This window comes from Chiloscyllium plagiosum, chromosome 4 (assembly GCF_004010195.1).
Source record: "Chiloscyllium plagiosum isolate BGI_BamShark_2017 chromosome 4, ASM401019v2, whole genome shotgun sequence".
NCBI classification, from domain to species: domain Eukaryota; kingdom Metazoa; phylum Chordata; class Chondrichthyes; order Orectolobiformes; family Hemiscylliidae; genus Chiloscyllium; species Chiloscyllium plagiosum.
Genome location: NC_057713.1, coordinates 52,167,058 through 52,188,400, shown reverse-complemented (window position 1 = coordinate 52,188,400; position 21,343 = coordinate 52,167,058).

Genomic DNA, 21,343 nt, shown 5'->3' with positions numbered 1-21,343 from the left:
GTTGAGTAAACAATAACCAAGGTCATTCAGATAGATTGAAAAATGTTAGCTTAGAAAGAACAGTACTAAAGAAGATATTGGTGTGGTTAAAGGAAATAGATTAGAAAGTCAAGGATCTCAGAACAAATGTTGAAGGAAATAGATGAGATGAAAGTGGAAGAGCAAAAATACAAATGAAGGTAAACAAATGTATAAGAAACAACACAATCAGTTAAGAAAAGAGATGAATCATGCAAAAGATCCTATAGCAGAGGATTGGAAGAACTATAAAATGAAATAGGGACTCTTTGTGAGAAAGTAAAGGAACTAACTGGAGGGAGGAAAGGGAAGTAAATACAAAGCAGGACTGATAGTAAAGATAGGACACTGCTTATAGGAAGTAAAGAACAGATGGAAAGAGTACATTAGAAATACTTGTGACAAAGACGACACGCCAATAACATTGGAACTGGAACAAGAAGAATATATTTTCTTGGATAATTTAGGACCTAATCTTTGAGAGTGTGAAATATTTAAAGCTTTATAAGGACAAAAGCCAAGAGAAGCAGAAGGTTGTAATGGAATCCCTGCACCAAGAGAACTAATTAACTTGTGTCAAATTATATTCATTCAGGGAGAACAATCAGAAGACGTCTGAGAAGCAGAATGCACTGGTTAAAGAAATCAAACATAAAATGTGAAGGACAATCTAACTTTGAATACACGTGGATTCTATGTTAAAGATCATAGAAAAGTGATTGGAAGCCAAGCAAACCATAGTAAATTGTATTAACTCATTACACTCCTGGCCAAGATTGATATACACTTGTAGCATGATACGGGTAGTAACCATAAGATTTCTCTGCCACTTCCTTCATTACCAACAGGCTAACAATTTCCAGTGCCCTATATTTCTTGTCCCCTAGAAGTTATTGATATCGCAGTTCCACCCAATTGAGGAATATATTAAGATTCTTGTTACTATAGTTGTGAAATCACCTCATCTATTTTTTACTTTGACATTTTATTTTCTTCAAGCAGGTGCATAGCTTTTTAAAATAAAGTTAATTACTTTGCATGCCTTTTTAAAAAGCATTGATTTCACTTTGTCAGTTTTTTAAAATAATCTGCCCTATCCTTTGCCATTTTATTTAAAATTCTTCCAGAAATGCTTCTACCTTTAAAATAACTAAAAGATTATTTGAACTCTACTCCCCTCTCTTAATGAATTTAGCTGAATTGTGGCCTTATCCTTATGTCAGGTTCGTCAGACTTTGTGGCAATGTCTTGTGGCTGCCCTGTGTTCAGTTCACTGGGAGAGAACGCCACACAGAAATCACACATTTTCTTTTCACTTTGAGGATAGGCAGAAATTTATGCATTGCTTTCTTCAAGGTGAGGAGACAGCACCATCTTCAATTCTAACTATAAGATCCAGCCATCAACGAATAAGGAGTTCCAAGGAATAATCAGGATTTATTGAAGGAAAAGTAAACAATTTGCGCAAATGTAGTATTTTGTGGAGCACTTCCACCACTCAGAATGGGTATCATGTTTGTCAAAATCACAAAATGTATTCCCAGGTCCTCTATCTCCTCATCAATCTAAATTTCTCCCTGCTCTTTGGTTCACTATTGTGTTGTATGTTAACTCAGAGGATGGATAGTTCACTGAAACTTGAGTCGTCAGAAATGGCTATGATGCGCCTTAACTGACAGTGGCTAACTGTCAAAAATTATGGAAAATGGACTTCAGATGAATCATGAATGTGAACTAGGATAAAGCGACGTCTACTCATTAATAAGGAGAAAGTAGGATTGCAGATGCAGAGTCAAAACGTGTGGCACTAGGAAAGCACAGCAGGTCGGGCAGCACAGCAGGAGAGTTGATGTTTCAGGCATAAAGCCCTCCATCAGGAATGATGAAGGGTTTATGCCCAAAATGTCAACTCTCCTGCTCCTCGGATGCTGTCTGACCTGCTGTGCTTTTCCAGCGCCACACTTTTCAACTCATTAATAAGCTGATCAACGATGTTCAGTTTGGGTTCATCAAGAACTATCCAACTCCAGAGCATATCGTAGTGTTGATCTATGCAAAATGTGGTATTAAGAATTTAAGAATTGAACTCCAGAGGAGAGGTGAGGGTGGCTGCCATTGATATCAAGGTAACAATTGACTGACTCCAAGAAATTGACTAAGGCCAAACTCAACAGCGAGAAATCTCACCCATGGCTGAAGTCATATATGACAAAAGGGCAGATCATTTGTAGTTGTTCGAAGGCAGCTATCACTGCTACAAATAACTATTTCAGGAATTTTTCAAGGAGGTGTCCTGGGTGTAATGATTTTACATTGCTTCATCAATTCCTTTTTTTCCATCATAAAGTCAGGGAGTGATTTGATTCACTAACAATTCCACAGTGTTTGGCACCATTCATAGGATATCATGTCTGTTAACCTGTTCCATCTTCTCATACACAGACTCATGTTGACATATGGCAAATAACAATTCACGCCATCCAAGTGCCAGGTAATGAACATCTCCAACAACAGAAAGCCCAGTCCTTTCCTTTTGACATTCAATAACTTCCAAATTATAGAACTGAAGGAACCTATTGCAACAACACTGGTATTACAGTAGCAATATAAACCTCAGCTACTCATTTCCTAACACCTGACATTTTCTCAAATATCTGTGAAGCTCAAAACTTAAGAAATTCAACAGTAATCCTCACTAGCACTGGCACACAGAAATTACAGTCTCCATATTCTTTGGGATTAACTCCAGTAGCTCAGCAGGATGCTTTGATAGCAGCTCCCTTGCATTCACCATTACTATAAGTAAGAACAGCCATGCTGTCGGATCACTATCATCTCCCTCTGACTATCATCTTGTCTTGCAAATACCTCACAATTCCTTCATCGTGCCTGTGTCAGAATTTGGAATTCATTTGTTAACACCACTGTTGGGAGTATCTTCACCCTATAGACTGTGCTGTTTCAAGGACATAATCTATCAGTCATGAGCAGGACAGTTAAAATATCAATAAAATATCTTGTCCTTGCTTATATCACCAACAGAGAAAGAACAAATGAAGAATCTGGTGACTGGGATTTCCTGTGGATATTTGGTGAGGTATACATCTAGGAGAAAGTGAGATGCTGGAGATCAGAGTCAAGAGTGTGGTGCTGGGAAAGCACAGCAGGTCAGGTAGCATCCAAGGTACAAGAGAAACGACGTTTCGGGCATAAGCCCTGCATTAGGAATTCCTGATGTAGGGCTTATGCCTGAAACGTTGACTCCCCTGCTTCTACAGGTGGAGGCCTGTAACCATTTGTTAATTAACCCACAGGTGAATGGATGTTTGTTGCCTCCCACATTGTAAAATACACAAAGATCTGGCAGTGGCCTAAACACTTGTTGATGTGGTATCTATTTCTTTGCCCTCTTCCTCCTAGCCCTACTGAGAAGCAGGTGGGATTAAAATTCAGGATTAGTGGTGCTGGACGAGCACAGCAGTTCAGGCAGCATCCAAGGAGCAGCGAAATCGATGTTTCGGGCAAAAGCCCTTCATCAGGAATAGCTTCATTCCTGATGAAGGGCTTTTGCCTGAAACGTCGATTTTACTGTTCCTTGGATGCTGCCTGAACTGCTGTGCTCTTCCAGCACCACTAATCCAGAATCTGGTTTCCAGCATCTGCAGTCATTGTTTTTACCTACGGGATTAAAATTCAGTCCAATGCAGGTTAATTTTGTCATCAATACCCCATGTCCAAAAACGCTTGAAAGACATATGACCCAATATTATAGTGGGTGTATTTTTTGTAGAGATCCATGAGAATCAGATTTTTAATTGCTTAAAAAATCATTGCTGTGAAGCCAGGAAGAGTAAGAGTATTTCTCTGACTACACAGTATCCCATTCAGTGGGCCTCACTATTTCCATTGCTATTCCATAGCCCCCTCACTGAATTGACCTGTGGAAGATTACCAGCATGGTAAATAGCCCAACGTTTGCTTCTACAAGTGGCTGAGCTGTTTGCGATAGGCTCCCCCCATGAACATTAAAGAGACTGTAAGCTCAATTTGAGTCTATGGGTTTGGACGCACATTGCAACTACCCTAAGGTTCAACATCAGGTTTCAGGATTATCCTCTCCAATTTTCCTTGCCATTTACTCAATGCTTAGAGACAATGGACAGGACTTCCCAGTCATTTATATTCTCCTCACATTGGTCAATTAATGCAAAAAGGACAGGCACATTGGCCAAATAGGATAATGGGTGGGTCTCAAAGACAGACAGCTGATTGGACAAAAGTGGGGTGAGGGACTGACTGGCTCAAAATGGAGGTGGCACTCTCTTACTTGGGAGTCATAAAACTGTTACAGTACAGAAGTGGGCCAGTTGGCCCAGAGTGTCTGTGTTAGTTCTCAGAATGTGATGCCATTCTGCTTTCCTGACACTGCAAAGTTGAACATTCATTCTCTTTAAATAATCATCCCCTTGAATGTCCCCTCCCCACTGAAGCTCCACCACACTTTGCAGCAGTGCACCCTACACTCCTGTCAGTCTCATTTAAAACCCGAAAGAACTGTGGACGCTGTAGATCAGAAACAAATACAGAAATGGCTGGAAAAGCTCAGCAGGTCCAGCAGCATCCGTGAAGAGAAATCAGAGTTAACGTTTCAGGTCCGGTGACCCTTCCTCAGAACTCAAAATTTGTTTAAAGCCTCCCCATCAGCACAGACTCCCCAAACTGCTCAGTTCAGAACAAATCTCAGCTCTGTTCAGGTGCTACCTGTCTGGGTACCATCCCTTCCTCAGACTAGTCCCTGAGCCTCATGAATCTAAAACCCTCCCTTCTGCATCCTCTTTCCCGTCACATGTTCATCTATCTTATCCTTCTATTTCTGTACTCATTTGTGTGAGGAATCCACAGATTGCTACTGTCGCGATGCTGGTTTTCTATGTGTCTGCCTAGCTCCCTAATTCGAACTGCACGACCATAACCCCCTTTCTACACATACCAGCCATGCCTCCATGAACCACTACCTCTGGCTGATCACCCTCCCCGAGAAAAATGTTACAAGTGTGCTTCGCAGCCAGTCCAGCACTGTCGCTGGAGGAAGGCTCGTACAAGGCGAACTAGTCCACTGCTGCTTGATGGAACACAGCAGCTGACTGGAAGATCCCTATTAACCATTTTTTAATTGGCCATGGATCAAAACAAACCATATCCAGGCAGTTAGTCCTGCATCCATCTACCACCCCACTCCATGCCATCTCTGTCAAAATGGCCTCTGAAAACGACAGACCCAGGCCTGTTTTTTTAAGTTACTTTCCTTCGATACTGGGGTTGAAAAATCTACCCTGACTTTTGACGGGCTCGTAAAGTGATACTTGCTGCCCTCTGGTGGTTTATCTATTTCATTGCTTTGTACTTGCATTTGAAACTTACTTATAATTTCAACATCACATTACCTGTATGTCTGCAACTGAGAGATAAACACTTGAGAAAAGTTGACCGGAAGTGAATTAAGTATTTCAATTTACGATAGCAGTTCCCCTTTGAAGTTGCTGAACCTTACCTGCAAATTATTAATGCCAGTTGAAGAGTCCTTTTTAATGTTACGACCGGATTTTTGAGATGCAATGGCATTGATAGTCCCCTAAAGCAGCTACAAATAAGCAGCTTGAAAAACATTGAAGTCGTTCCTGCTCTGTGAATCCTGACCAGCATCTTTGACTCATTTTTAAACATAAATAGCACTTCTTTTGCTGGCCTGAAAGCTGTTTGGCATGATCATGAAGAGAAACAGAAAACTGAGTGTGGGACAGGAAAGGAGTAGCAAGCAAAATAGCACTCCATGTGTAACTCTCTGGTCTGGGGAGGGTGTAGGCCTTGAATGGTGTTTGAGGAGTCGGAGGAGCTGACTGCATAATGGTCATGTTTCAGTAATGGCTGTATGATGGCTTCGTCCAAATGCAGCAGAATGCAGTATTATTGAAAATAGTTAAATATACAGTTAAATGCAGAATAAGTAAAATTCACCATGGAATGTATAATCTATCAATCTGGATCTTTGTAGACATCAGCAGAGGACAGTGTAGGGCTATTCAGCTGACAGCTGAGTAGTTAATCAGGTTTGTCAAGTCCTGCGTGGAGCAAGGGCAAGAAATAAGACAGGATTTCTGGTTACCCCTGAGAAAGAGGGAATGTAGAGGACACGCATCAATGAAGGCTATCCCACAGAGCTCCATGAACAAATCAGACTGTCACTCCCTTAGAGAATATCTGTTACCATGCTTGCACACAGAAAAGGGAAGGGGATACTGATGCAATTATATAGCTCAATTCTATCATCTCTCATATACTGCTGAGCAAGAGGAAGGAGTGATCTCCAGTGTTGATAGTTACCCCTTACTACAGTAGTTCATGAAACCTGGATGCACTTCTCAGATCAACAGTAAGAAGGAAGAGTTGCTTGATGGGACCACAGGATTGAAGAGTAGATTGAGTGATGAGGCTGACGGCCATTGTTGTGGTTGGGTGGTTACAGGGGCTAGGGTGGCAAGTGGCTGACGGATGAAGGAGTAGACTGGTAAGTGGGTGGCAGAACAGACAGGGTGGTTGGTGGGTGAGTGAGGGAACAGGTTGGGTGAGAGATTGTTTCCCAGGTGACTGGATGAGGGGTAGGGTGGTTGATGATTGTGCCATTCTGTCACGTGGATGGGTGAGGGTTGAGGTGGGAGAGCAGGCAGGGTGATGGGTGGGAATGGGATAGGCTGGCAGCTAGAACTATGAGAGGTGGAATGGTAAGTGGGTAGATGAGGGGCAGCAGCTAAGCAGGACAAATGCTGGTAGCCTTGGAAAAAAAAGACCCTTAATTAAATATGTATATTGGTTACCACTTACATGGAGCAGTCAGCCAAGCAGTCTCATGGAGAGAAGGTGAGGACTGCAGATACTGGAGAAGTCAGAGGCGAAAAGGGTGGCAATGGAAAAGCACAGGAATTCCTATTGAAAGGCTTATGCCTGAAATGTTGACTCTCCTGCTCCTGGATGCTGCCTGACTGGCTGTGTATTTCCAATGCCACCCTTTTTGACTCAAACAATCTCACAGTCCAACTCCTGTTCACCTCTGCAACTTGAGCCTGCCTCCTCTTCAATCTCAGGCAATGCATTCCAAATCACTTGCTAAATTCAACACAAAATCCTTATGTCACCTTCGGTACTTTTCTCATTCCCCTTAAGTCAGAGTCTACCAATTCTTGAGTCTTCTCACAAGCTACCCTTTCTAGATCTCCCATGATTTTGAAAAGCTGTATCAATGCGCTTCTCTAAAGTGTCGTAGAAGGTCACAATTCTTCTGCAATTAGTAATTGACACAAGATCAATTGTTAGTGTTAAGCCGAGAATGATAGATTTTTGTAAACCAAAAGGATGTAATATAGGACAAAGGCATGCATATAGAATTAGGTCACGATTCAATCATGATCACATTAAGGACTAAGCAGCCTATTTCTCTTCCTATGTTCTGATATTTCTAATATTCTAAACCAATTAACAGCTTGTTTAAAAAAGAACATAAATAATTGCTCTGATCCATACATTAGCTGTTGGTATTACTGTAAAGAGTCACTTTTAAGATGTAATCTTTTGCTTAATCTTTACAAAGCAGAAATCTAAAAGGATTATTAGCATCCTTTAGTGCCTTCTCATAAATGGGCTTCATTCGGAATCCCTTATCATAACCAAATATCTGAAAAAAACATTCCTGTCAACGTTATTTGGTTTTCAAGAGAATGGCCTGTTTTTGTGCTGTAATGTTCTATTTAATATATGTTCTTGTGCCAAATGGAGAAAATGGTTTCAAGGATCTGGTCTGCAGTATACCAATGTCAGAATCTCCAGCCTTGAAGATCACACCCTTAATTCTGCAGCTTTCTTTTGGAAGTTACCCTAAAATTAGAAAGCTTGAGTATACTCTACCTATTAATACCTTAAAAAAAAAGCTGGTAACCAGAATCAGTAATGTAGAACCACTTTATTTTTCAAGTAAATCTGAAACTCTATTCCCTGAAGAGCAAAGAGATGCAGTACTAGCAGGAATAGAGAGGTAATGACAACGTCAGACCTACAATCCAGGAATGACAAAATGCCAGAGAACATCAAAATAGAACTGGAGATGAATGCAGAAGAAGAGCTTGAGAAGAAGTCAACAAAACTGATATTTCTAAATGTATTACCTACATAATACTGTATCATTACATCAATGGTGATTTTCTATTTCAAAAGCTTTTGTTCTTCACAAATTTATACAGTGGATATATCGAACTGATTCAGAAAAACTCCCAGGAGAGTGGATTGTCTGACAAGTGGCCCTGAAAAGCATTTCAAATTGCCAATCAACATTCTGTGGTTACCCTGCACAATTCAGCAATCTTGCTTGAACAAGACATGGGTTGCATGGAAGAACTAGTATTAAAGGCAGTTTTACAGTTATTGCCCTGAATATGAATTATAGTGTGCTTTGTATCTGCAGAGTACTCATCTGGTCAGACAGTAGAACAAGTACTTGACAGGATTATGGGAGCATAACTTTGTCACCAGCTGATTAGCACCTCGTGGACCTTACCTGAATGCAATATCATAACACATTGCTTTAAAAATTACCAGTCAGGGACAGCACTGATTTCTAGGAATCACTCATTTAAATGGTCTCTTACACATTAAAAAAACTTTTCAGATGGTTTAGCGAGTAATGTCTGAACTGCTGCTCATTATAATATTTCAACAAATTAAGTTTTAGTAGCATCTCAGAAATACTGATTTACAGCATATTACTCAGCATAGGTACAAAGATCAGGGAACAGCAAAAAATAGCCGATGCTGGAAATGTGAGCAAAACAGAAAATGTGGAAACTACTTAATGGGTCTGACAGTTTCCGTGAAATCAAAAATCCCACAATACCAGGTTATAGTTGAACAGGTTCATTTGAAAAGGCAAGCTTTCGGAGCCCCGCCCCTCCTGAGGTTGTAGTTTCAAATCAACTTGTTGCATTATAAGCCGGTACCTTGTGATTTTTGACTTTGTCCAACCCAGTCCAACACTGGCACCTCCACATCACAGCTTCTGTGAAGAGAAAAACAGAGTTAAGAGGCTTTATTTGAATTAAACTGCCACCTTGCAGTGGGGGAGTGACAATGGGTCAGCAAAGTGATTGGTTCATCAGCAGGCTTTGCCACAGTTTTTCCACTCAGTCATTTTAGCCCCCCCCCCCCCCCCCCCCCCCCCACATCTGTGTTTCAGACCAGTCACTGGGGACGGGCATGATGGTGACATTAACCTGACAGTGCAGGTCTTTTCATTTAAGGAGACCCTTGGCAGGGACCAGAATGTCTGTATCCAACATTGTTTTTAATATATGCAAGGAGCAGAGGGTGGAAGTAAGACAAAGGAAAGTAACTCTTAGTTCGGTAATTCTTCCCTAGAGTTGTTGCTGGAGGTGATGACGGTCTGGAGAGCTGTGTTGTTTCACCTGGTCTTTGGAAGGGCCTAGTCGTGAAAAATAAACAGACCCAGTTGGAAGTCTCTCAATCACAGTTCTCACCCCTCGCCAGCCTTACCAGTCAGAGCCCCACATGCTCCCTCCTGACCACAGGGTTAAGTCTCTCTGTACAGTGGGCTAGCCTTTCTTTTAATTCTTCCACGGTGTGCGAACATTGTGGACAACACCAACGCTTATTGCCCTGCTTAAATCTGGCTTGCTAAGCCATTTATTACAATGGAGCTGATAGAAATCATTCCAGTCCCATTGCTCCTTTGGTCACAACACTTAATTAAATATTTTACCCAAATTCCCAGTTATATACATTATCCATATTAGCTTTGAAATACAAAATGATAATCTGTCTAATAAAGGTGACTTTATAAGCAGCAATATCATTGATTTATTAGATATATTCAACAAAGATGCAAAAGCTGATTGACACATAGTTTAAAATATAAAAATATGAATATTAGTCCTTCTGAATCACCTAACTTGCATGTACACACCAGCTAAAGAGAAGAACAAAGAACAGAACATTGCAGTTACTGATGTGGATCATGGTGAGAAATTTGGGGAAATTGCTTAAGATATCCAGCCAGGACTTCATTGACATCAAGGTCAAAGTCACATTTTCCAACCAAGTGTTGGATGGTGAGGTGAGATTCTTTCCTGTGGGCAGTGAGGGGCCTATTAGCATGGATTATCACCATCATTACCAACAAATCTAGTCCATCCGTGGACTGAAACTGGATTCAGAGAATTCCAGGCATTAACATCTGACTCCAGCTCACTAGCTACTCTTCTGTGTCTTCATCACCTGCCACCAATGACTCAATAGGTATTCTATGGGCCAAAAGCACCTCATATCCACAGAGCTTGGCATCTGACATGTGCCAGCCTCGCCACATCATTATGATAGATCTCTGATCCATCTGCAGTATGTTTCTGCACTTCAATACTGCACTTTGGAGCACACTGCCACTTTACATTGGAATGCAGCTGCCAGGAATTTATGTGCGGAGTCGAACACCCAGCTCATGGTTTGGACCATGGATCATCGCAGGGCTCCTTGCTTACTCTCATAGTACTCACAGCATTCCTTACCTTGTACTGTCTTTTTGTGCTATGCCATACTAGTCAGAGTGTAAAGACTTACAGTCCATCTGTCTTTCCTAGCTGTTTAGCACAGGGATACAGCTTGTTATAGTTGTGAGTAGTCATCAGCCAAGAAGTGACCATGTTGATGTTTGGCATCATATTGCATCAATGTCAATGTGTCAGCCACATATATGCCAAGCACCAAGTCTGTGTATCAACTGAGGTGGTCATGTCTCTAAGTCTAACAAGGGTGGTACTCAGACAAGACAAGGAGGGACCATTCACTTTGAGGTTCCTGGCCCAGTAAATCAAGGACAGCCTCTAATATTGATTCAATGGCTTGGGCACAGTTTAGTTGATGTGCCCGTCTCACAGTGAGTCACAGACAGCTCTGTGAATCCAGGACATTGAGTCCAGGGAAGGCAATCAGTGGTCTGTAGAGACAGCAGCCAGGGATCTGGTCACTTATCTTTTAGGGCTGTACATCTAATACACTCGCGGTGATGGCCATGGTCACTCCACCAATGGAGCTGAAAATGACTTGCTCCAGGAAAGTAATGGAGAAATTCAGTTGCTCCAGGTCATTCAGCACAATGGTCTAACAGTTTTATGAAAGCATGTTCACATAAGTCCCGGATGTTGGTGAGTCTTCAATCAATAATGAAGCATCAACCCTCTTCAGTTTGTTATTCTCTGCCATATTCACTGATAGCTTCCGTGCTGGTGCTCCTGCTTCAAAATCAAATCTCAGTGGGTACATCAATAGGGGCCACTGCCTTTTTCTATCTTAAGTATTTTTAGTTGCTTCTTGATGTTGTATGGAGTGCAATGAAGTAGCTAAAGATTCATACCTATGAAAGTGGAAACTAAGCAAGATCATCCACTCAGAACAATTTAGTATAGATATTTTAATCAACCTGCACTCACAGCCTGTCACTCATCATGGTTGTGATTGTTTCAGCTTTGATCTTTGCATGTCAAATCTGTGCTCATTGACAATGGGGACTATCATGAAGCTCCTGCTCTCAATAGTTGTTTAATTGTTCCTCCATGGACGATGATAAGATGGGGAAAGATTGAAAAGCTTTTACATGATCCATTCAATGGGAATGTTAACTATGGCAAATGTTTCTAAAAATTAACCCAATCATTTTACTGCTTTACCTCAGATCTGCTTATTCTTTGAGTGCAGTCTTACAGTGAACCTATGCAATACCACTCTCCTTGTGTAAATCCTTGATGCAAACCTCTGCTGTCACATTGCTTAAAGATTTGATTCATTGTCTGTAATTTTCAGTTTGTCCAGTAACTATGTTGTTATCAATATGAATTGATTTTTGTTGGAGCTTCATTCTTGTGCATTCTATGTTTACATAGACTGTTAAATCCTTATAATATTACAAGAAATATTAATTTTGATTGCAATTAAGCTTAATTGTCCTGGATGCTGACAATTCAATACAGCTCAATTTTTATTTTATTGAGCTTATTATTTCTTTACTTCTTCAATATTAACAGTCCTTTCCGCTCATCCCAAAGGTAATCTAGTTACTAATTGCTTTGTTGATTATTTCATGTCCCCAACAACCGTTTGAACAGTCTGACATGTGATTTAACTCATTTTTAAATTGTTTGCAATTTGTCCAACGAATATAGCCAAGTTGTAAATAATTGATCAGTTGCTTCCATTTTCAATATTCAGCTCTTCTGTAATTTTGTTGATTTCCTCAGGCTGTGTACCAGTGCTTACTGATCTTAACAAATGTCTTAATGCTATTACCAATGATGCAAGTATCGAGGAGAAATGGATGTTTTCCCTTGTGGGCAAATCTAGAATGAAAGGTCATGGTTTCAGGCTTAGGGGTAGCAGTTTTAAAACAGCAATGAGAAGGAATGACTTCTCTCAAAGGGTTGTGTATCTATGGAATTCACTACATCAGAGACACTGGCAGACGGAATAAATTTAAGGAGGAGACAGACAGATTTTTGCTCAATAGGATTCTATGTGCTATTTATTTGCTCAATAAGTTACATATAATGTTCCAAGTTAATTTAAAAATTTACAGTACTCTGTTTAACTTGGTTGATGCATTTTTTCTTGGTCTCTGCATATGTAATTCAAATAATATTTTGATTTTATCAATGCATTTATAAAGTTCTAAATTAAAATTTCAAAACATGATAATAATTGAGCATTTCCCAGTGATGTTGATTATGAGTATAACTTCACTTAAACAATAGGTATTTGATGGTAGAGATGGGTTCCATGTGGGTCTGTTTGGCTTTTTAAATTTAAAAACTGACCTTTGTCTTCTGCTAATTATGTTTCTTTGAGTTTTCATTGAACTTGAATTTGTACATTCTGAATTTGAAAAGGACTAACTTATTTGCAATGTGGTAATACTAAGTTAATGTGGGAGCAAATTACTGCAGATGCTGGAATCTGTATTGAAAACAAAAAATGAAATCACAGCGGGTCAGGCATGGACAGTGAGCAAGCTAAAATTTTGGGTCTAAATTATCTAAACTTGAAATGTTAGCTTGCTCTCTCTCAATGGATGCTGCCTGACATGCTGTGATTTCCAAGTTTAGTTGGGGGTTATTTTAACTTTGTCAGATAATGTAGAATGAGTGGAGTTAGATCAGTATCCATTCCTCTCAAAATTTCACAAAAGAAAATGAATTTTCATTTCATGCAAATGAAAACTCAAGGTGATATACACTGACTGACGCATCAGTTTTATTATCATTCAAAGTCAAAACTACAACTACGTGTTTAAAGCTGATTTTTACCACTACCTATGTTTCTAATACTTTTAACAAGTTCACTTAAATGCTCTTTACTTGGTGTTCTTCCTCTATCCCCAACTACCTTTGGAAGAGGTAGTGATTTAGTGGTAATGGGCTATATTTTTCCATTCAAGGATATTTCCCAATTTGACAAAGGGTCAGTTAGATTCGAAACATCAGCTTTTTTCTCTCATTACAGATGCTGCCAGACCTGCTGAGATTTTGCAGCATTTTCTCTTTTGTTTCAGATTCCAGCATCTGCAGTAATTTGTTTTTATCCGAATTCTACTCCTTGCCTAGAAAGAGAGAGCACACCAAAAGTCAGGATTTTATTAACATATAATCATCACTTGTTTCCTAGTTTCATTTGATCACAGGCATCCCACCAACCCCTACTAGATGATTATAGATTCCCCTTTTATACATTACAAAATAATTCAGTACATAATGAATGATAAATAAGTTATAATTTAAAAAAAGTAAAATTGGAAAATTACAACACATTGCATAAAATGACAGCTTACTATATTCCCACTTTTTTGGTGTACATTACAGTTGCAAATGTCTTTTTTGCCAGTATTTTTAATCATTTCTGAGATCTTGCTCATTTCTTCAAAAAACAGTCAGATAGCTGACTGTTGCTAGTCACACATTCCAACTTGGTGATTTCTTTATTATCCAGTTTAAGATTAGAACATCAACCCTCACACCTTTCTCATTTAAATGCTTTTCAAATGTGTATTATTCTACAGTGCTTATTATTGATGTAGACCTCAATGGATTTTGTTGCTGAATCCCATTTTAGAACTAAATCCAACATCTTTGCTTGGAAAAGTACCATATCAACCATCTTAACAAGAGGAAGACTTTCTCCCCCTCAGAGAGTTCTTATTACTCATCTAATCTTTGAGCACTCCAAGCCAAGGAGCAATAACTACGCACTTCTTCCAAAGATTGTGTGGACTTCGAAGTGTTGTGGTATTCTTGGTTTATATTATATTACTTGACCCTGTTAAATTACTCCCTTTATCTTGCCTTCAATATTTCTATACTGTGACTGTTTGATCACCCCTCTAAATATCGGGAATATTTTCAATGGTTTGTGATTTCTTTCCAGGGCATCTTCACTCCCACAGCCATTACATTTAATGTCCTTCCATTTTGTACTTCACGTCCTCATTCCATTGCCTTAACATCTTGACTCTCATACTATTCATTCAACCAAGTATTATATTTTCTAGTAGCCTTCCCTGCTACTAGAGTAATAGTTACTTTACTCCATTTATTCCTCTTCTGGTAAATATTTGACTTTAGGGCTCACTGTTGGAAGTTGTCCTGTGAGACCGATGGTCTCATGTTGATTACCAATTGATCTGTCCTATGTCAATAACTGCAACAGTTTCACCCTCATAGCTGTGTAACATATAGGAATAAATGTTGCAGTTTTTTTGAACTAAGCTAGATCAATTCACCATAGTCCATATAACTCAGACCCTTTACGCTTCCAATTGTAATTATGAAAAGTGCCTGGTTCCTCATTATTTTCCACACTTCCTTTACTGTTTTCTCATTTGTAATCCATTCTAAGCAATCTTGAAAATTGTAAAGTTTGAAAACTTACTGTTTTACCATTTTCTTTTATGTCTCTACTAATAAAATTTTACATACCCCTCTACTCTTTAAGCTGCTTTCCTTTATAATAAACCATGTTTCTTGATTGAAACAGGTTTCCAATAACATCACATTATGTATTAAGACTTAACAAATTCTTACTGAGATTTCAGCTTCAATGAAAGTCTTTCTGCTGGCATATTCATAATTATAAAGTTCAAATTCACATATCTCCAAATTCATCATTAGCAAACATACCCCTCCTCACATTGGCAGTCCAGTCCCTATGCATTTTTCCATGATGTTAACCTCAACTATTTTCTTATTGTTAATATATATTTTTGTTAACTGAAAAAATCTGATTGCCAAATCCTCAAAACATAAATTCGATTTTTTTTTCCTTTGTCCGATATGTTTAATTCCATAACCATCTCTTGCTAAGGGCAGGCTTACTGTAGATCATGATGGTGTCCTTCAATAATTCTTACAAATCTCACTTTTTAAAAATTTACTCGTGGGATGCAGGCATTGCCAGCTGTCCCTAGTTGCGATTGAGAAAGTGATGGTGAGTTGTCTTCTTGAACCACTGCAGTCCATTTGGTGTAGGGAGGGAGTTTCAAGGTTTGAGCTAGTGATACTGAAAGAACAGTGGTATATTCCAAGTTAAGATAATGAGCAGCTTGGAGGAGAACTTGCAGGTACTGGTATTCCCACGTATCTGTAGTCCTTGTCCTTCAAGATGGCCTCTCATTTGGTTTTGGTTTTGGAAAGTGCTGTCGAAGGAGACTTGGTGAATTTTTGCAGCACGTCATGTAGTTCATACACCCTGCTGCTTGGGTTCTCTGCTGTTTGATTACCATAGTTCTATTACGTATTCCTAATTCTTTAACAATAAATTATACTTTTTAAGAAGATGGATGAACAAGTTGCCAATGTAATTTTAACACAATTGACTTTTTGTCTCCTAAATTTCTAACCTTAATGCTTATAACACTTTTTTTAGTTGAAATGTTACATTCCATTAAAGAAATACAATAATGTCCAGACTGTGTAAATTATAAATTCAGAGATATTTCAAATACAATAACGTTGTCACCTTGTGTATTCAGTTTGTTACATACTTTCTTTATCAACAGCATACATATTAACAAATATATATCACCAGTTGCTACACACATACTAATCAAATGATTAATTCCATCTATTTTACACATAATGATTACTCTTTTAAAATATTTTTCTGTACTATTATCACCAAACCTGAAATGTGTGGAACTGTCAAATTCCTAAACTTTGTCCTGATCTTTATTAGTCAGAGAGCCTAGATAGCATTTTAGCAGGTCCTGTTTACTCCATGAAAATGAGAGGCCAGTCGACTAGTAACTCAGAAACCTGGGTTAATAATCTGGGAATACACATTCAAAATGCACCATAACAGCTGACAGAATTTAAAATTCAAGGTGTAACGTGCTTTATTTCCCCTTCCAACCCCAATTTAATTTTAGTCCCCTCCCTCTCTCCCCACCTCTCCCTTACTTTTGGTGGTCTGCATTGCTCTCAATGGGCTTTGCATATAAATTAATCAATTGGCGAGTATGGATGAATTACATGGTGGTTAATCAATGAAAAAATACCATGGTGATGGCAAAAAAAAGTGTTCAGTTGTGTGTAAAAGCATTTCTAATTTTGGGAAGAAAGAAATCTCCAATCAAAAAGGGTTAGTCTCAGAAGCACTACAATTAGACCAGGGATTGGTTAACTCTGTTGATTGGACCACTAGTTTGCAACAAACAAATATGCCAACTGCATGGGTTCAATTCTGCATCAGCTGAGGTTACCATGAAGTACTCTCCTTCTCCACCTCTCTTCTCACCTGACATATGTAGTATCCCTCAAATTAAACCACAACTAGTCATCTATCTGTAATGATAGCTGCCCTTTGGTTACTAGGGCTATGGCTACTTTTACCATTGAGCTATTTTTAATAGATTTTAAAACAACCTGGTTCACTAGCGTCCCTTAGGAAAAAAAAATCTGCCAGCCTTATCTGCTATACTGTGACTTCAGCAATATAGTTGGCCATTAAATATGCTCAGAAATGGCATAGCAAGCCACAGTTACATCAAAGAGCTGCAAACGTCTAAAATGCTTGAGTGGATCACTTAGCACTGACGTGACACTAGATACGAAAGTGGACCCTCAGCACAGTCACCTTTTCCAAGTCGTCCCTCCTAATATCTGGAGTTCAACCAAAATTAGGTGAGTTGTTCCACAGAGCAGTTAAACACCAATCTGATATAATCGTACATATCGAATTATACCATATTCTCGAATTGATAAGATGAGCGCAGCTCAAAAAACACTTGTTAAGTAATTGGACACTGTCTTTTAGGGCTATCCCATGACTGTGCAACAAAAATGTCCAACAACAGTCGCAAAAGCTTTGCAGTAACAGAAATTATAAAATATGAGAAACACTTGTTTAATGTGTTCTCAGCATAGAGGACAATATGAGTCTGTTTACTACAGTAGGATTGAATGTGCAGCATGTTTTGCTGTCCTAAAGATAAAAGCATTTTATACCAATTAGCGTTATTTCTTTTAAATCTTTTTCTATTTAATTATTTATAATACTACGAGCAGGTTTTAATTAAGATTGTTCAAGATACTCATTGACACAGATTCTGAGATGTTATAGAAACATTATATTAATTGTTAAATATGAGAAAGAAAGGTTTAAAACTAATTACAAGGGGCCTCCCATATCTGTCTTGTTGGAGAGGCACAAAGTCACAAGTAACCATGGAAAACAACCTTGCCACATACCAAAGAGGTCCATTTGGATCATAGCAACAAGACTATTAATTAAATGATGTACTGGAAACCCAATCATAGTTGATCAACTCAGCATTAATTAACCAACAGTATACATGGGGAGGGATTATGTGACTCCATGTTAATGTAGCAAGAAAAATGTATAAAAGGCATTTTACTTGAAGTTGAAATTAGAGTGCGATTGAATTTTCTTCCAATCTGAGCTGCAGATTAAGAGGATGTTTGAACCCTCACGTCTAGGCCAGATTGAGGGAAGTCTTTGGCTTCTCCTTTATTGTATCAGTGGAATACATGAATAAAATTGCCACATGACAAACTCTGTTATTTCCTAAAAATTATTATCTCCATAAGATTCACTCCTACACTGTCCAAGAAAAACAGTGCATTTAGTTGGTACTGTATCCTTCATAGTAAATCTTCATTCCTCCACCACTAATTGGCTAGAATAATGCTCTTCTACAAGATGCACTGCGGTTACTCACCAAGGTCCTACCACCTTCCAAGTCCACTACTCTACAATCTAGAAAGACCTGGACAGGAGATATAGGAGAATACCACCAACTGCAAGTCCTCTTCCATGCCACACACTATCCTAACTTGGAAATACATTGCTGTTCCTTCACTGTCACTAGGTCAAAACCTCCTTAACAGCACTGTGGGTATACCGACACCAAATAGGTTGCAGTGGTTCAAGAAGGCAGCTCATCACCACCTGCCCAAAGGAAATTGGGATGAGAAGAAACAACTCCTACATCCCATGAACAAGTAAATACCTTTGTCACTGTATCAGGGAAGAGTTGACTAATGCCAAAGTAAATGAAGGTACATGGCTTTCTTCAATTTGATTAACATCTATGGGTTGTTGGGTATATTCAGACACTAAAAATGATAGGTTTAAAAAAATCTACTGTATGGAGAGTGAATAAAAAATAATAGGACACAATGAAAAACATTGAATCAGGGCACATAATTAAGACATCATCTATCATTAGTAAGTTTTAGCTTATTCTAATTGTACATAGATGTTTATTTAGCTGGCCATTTTACCAGGATTTGATTTTTACTCAAGTTGATTTCTGCATAATTGTCATTAATTTACTCATGTTGGTATTATACTTGTGTAGGCATTTCTTTTTTAAAAAAATATACACTGACTAAATCAAAGATGACTTAACATTCTAGCGAATTAATCTTTTGCTTTTATTTTCATTTTGATTGATAATCACCAAAAAAACCCTCCAATTAACTGTTATCAAAACCATTCATTGAATGTGATCATCATTATTTTTGTATTTTTAATTTTGAAGTTGTTTACATGTGTTTGATATCCATCTAATACCCTTTCCTGATGGTAAATCCTCCAACCAGCCATTCTCCAACCATTTTCCAGCCATAACTCAGAGATTTTTCTCTCTTAACCTTTCATTCTTTACCTGACAAATTATGCAACTGGCCTCTTTGACACCCTTGTAAGGGAATCCTGTCACCTAAAGGCAAAGTTGCCATCCAGCTCGACATGTAAAGCTTAACTGCACCAATTGAAATGCTGCAAACCAGAAAATGGCCTTCATACTGTGTTGTCCATCACTATGAGTGTGTTAGTGGCCCAATAAACAAAGCTCAGACTCCTCTTTGTAGAAAGGGACCTGACGATGTTGGTGCAAAGGTGGCGGGGGTGAGGAGGAGCGCGTTGTGGGCATTCGTTTTCCTGCAAACTATCAAAGAAGGTCATGCCACTGAACACAATTAAGAAGTGTGGTGCTGAAAAAACACAGCCAGTCAGGCAGCATCCGAAGAGCAGGAGAGTTGACGTTTCGAGCATAAGGTCTTCGTCAGGAACGTTCCTGATGAAAGGCTTATGCTCAAAACGTCAACTCTTCTGCTCCTCGGATGCTGCCTGACTGTCTGTGTTTTTCCAGCACCATACTTTTTGACTCTGATCTCTAGCATCTGCAGTCCTGTCTTTCACCGAACACAGTTAGCCTGAACACAGATAGTGGTTTCATTCAGTGCATTCACTCTGCTACCTCACACTCCCTTTAACTCTGCCAGTCAACTCCCACCCCTCTCATCATCACAAATTACTAACCATCTTTGCCCTCTGCATTTCCTTCTCATTCCTGGGAGACACTTCACCATCTTTCTCACTCAAGCACTATCACTGACTGCTCACCATTTTGCCACATTGGAGAAAACATTATCCCACAACCAGGCCAAGAAGGCTAAGACCAGCAGGAAGGGGTGGCAGACATCAGGCTGATCTCTCCATTCAAAGAGAAGATTCTCAATCTGGGGGTGGCGAAGAACATGACTGCTGATGGAGAGACCTCAATAGCCAGCCAATCTTCCAAGCTTCACTGTGTTGTGCTACATTGGTCTCCCATTGCTACCAGTTGTAACTCATTCCTTACTGGCATAAGTTTTTATGATTCTTACACAATGTATTGCCTCTATCTTCTTAGGCAAATACCAAAGGCACCCGATAGACCTCTGCAAAGAAGTTGCTAGTATTGGAGACTCTAAACTCCACTTGCGCTTCTGAGGAGGAAGCCATTGAACATTCACGTAATATAATGACAAGCCTTTCACCTGCACTCTCCACCAACTCAGAGACTATAACCTTGCTGGATTTTCTACTAGATAAGATTTAGGAACATAGTCTAGAGAAATGCTTCCACATTTTATCAAAGAAGACACATCCCAGATCCTTACCACACAAAGCTCTATGGGAGACTAGGTACCTGTTCAGACCCAGGCAGAAGACAAACCACTTTTCTTGGCAAATAATGGCCTTTTCAAAATAGTTGGATAGATGCTACATATTACTGTGGGAGTGCACTGGAATGTAAGCCCTGCTTTTCCCTGAATCAACACAGAAGTTAAAGATTTTATAGAATTACACAAAATTCCCCAATTGATGTCTTTTCGATCCAGCATAACGGAAAACATAGATCAGGTTTCTGCACTTGGCAAGAATGACTATTTATTACATTGACAAGTTGATGGAGTGGGCAGATGCATTGCAGAGGAGTATAATGTGAGAAGAACATTGCAAGATAATATAAAATACAGGCTACAATTTTAAGAGGTGCAGGAGCAAAGGCACCTGGTGTATATGTATATAGATCATTGAATGTGGCAGGCTAGCTGGAAATAGCAGTTAATAAGTTGGAGTGTTCTTGGCTTTATTAGTAAGGCCAGAGTACATGAGCAAGAAGGTGATATAGAAGTTCCACAACAGCTCCTGTCCATAGTGTTCATTCAGATGATTGATTTTGCAGGTCAGGACCCTCTACCTCTAGATCGTCCTTCTCCAGGAACTTCCTTGCAGAAAGCGCAGAGTGACAGGTTCACATTTCAAGCTTATAGTGTTTTTGCTGCAGAAAGTAAGGCATCTCCTTTCTTTCCAGAGGTTCGATGACTTATGACACAAGCATTCACACCTACAAGCTGTTCAGCTACCTTGAGTCAAT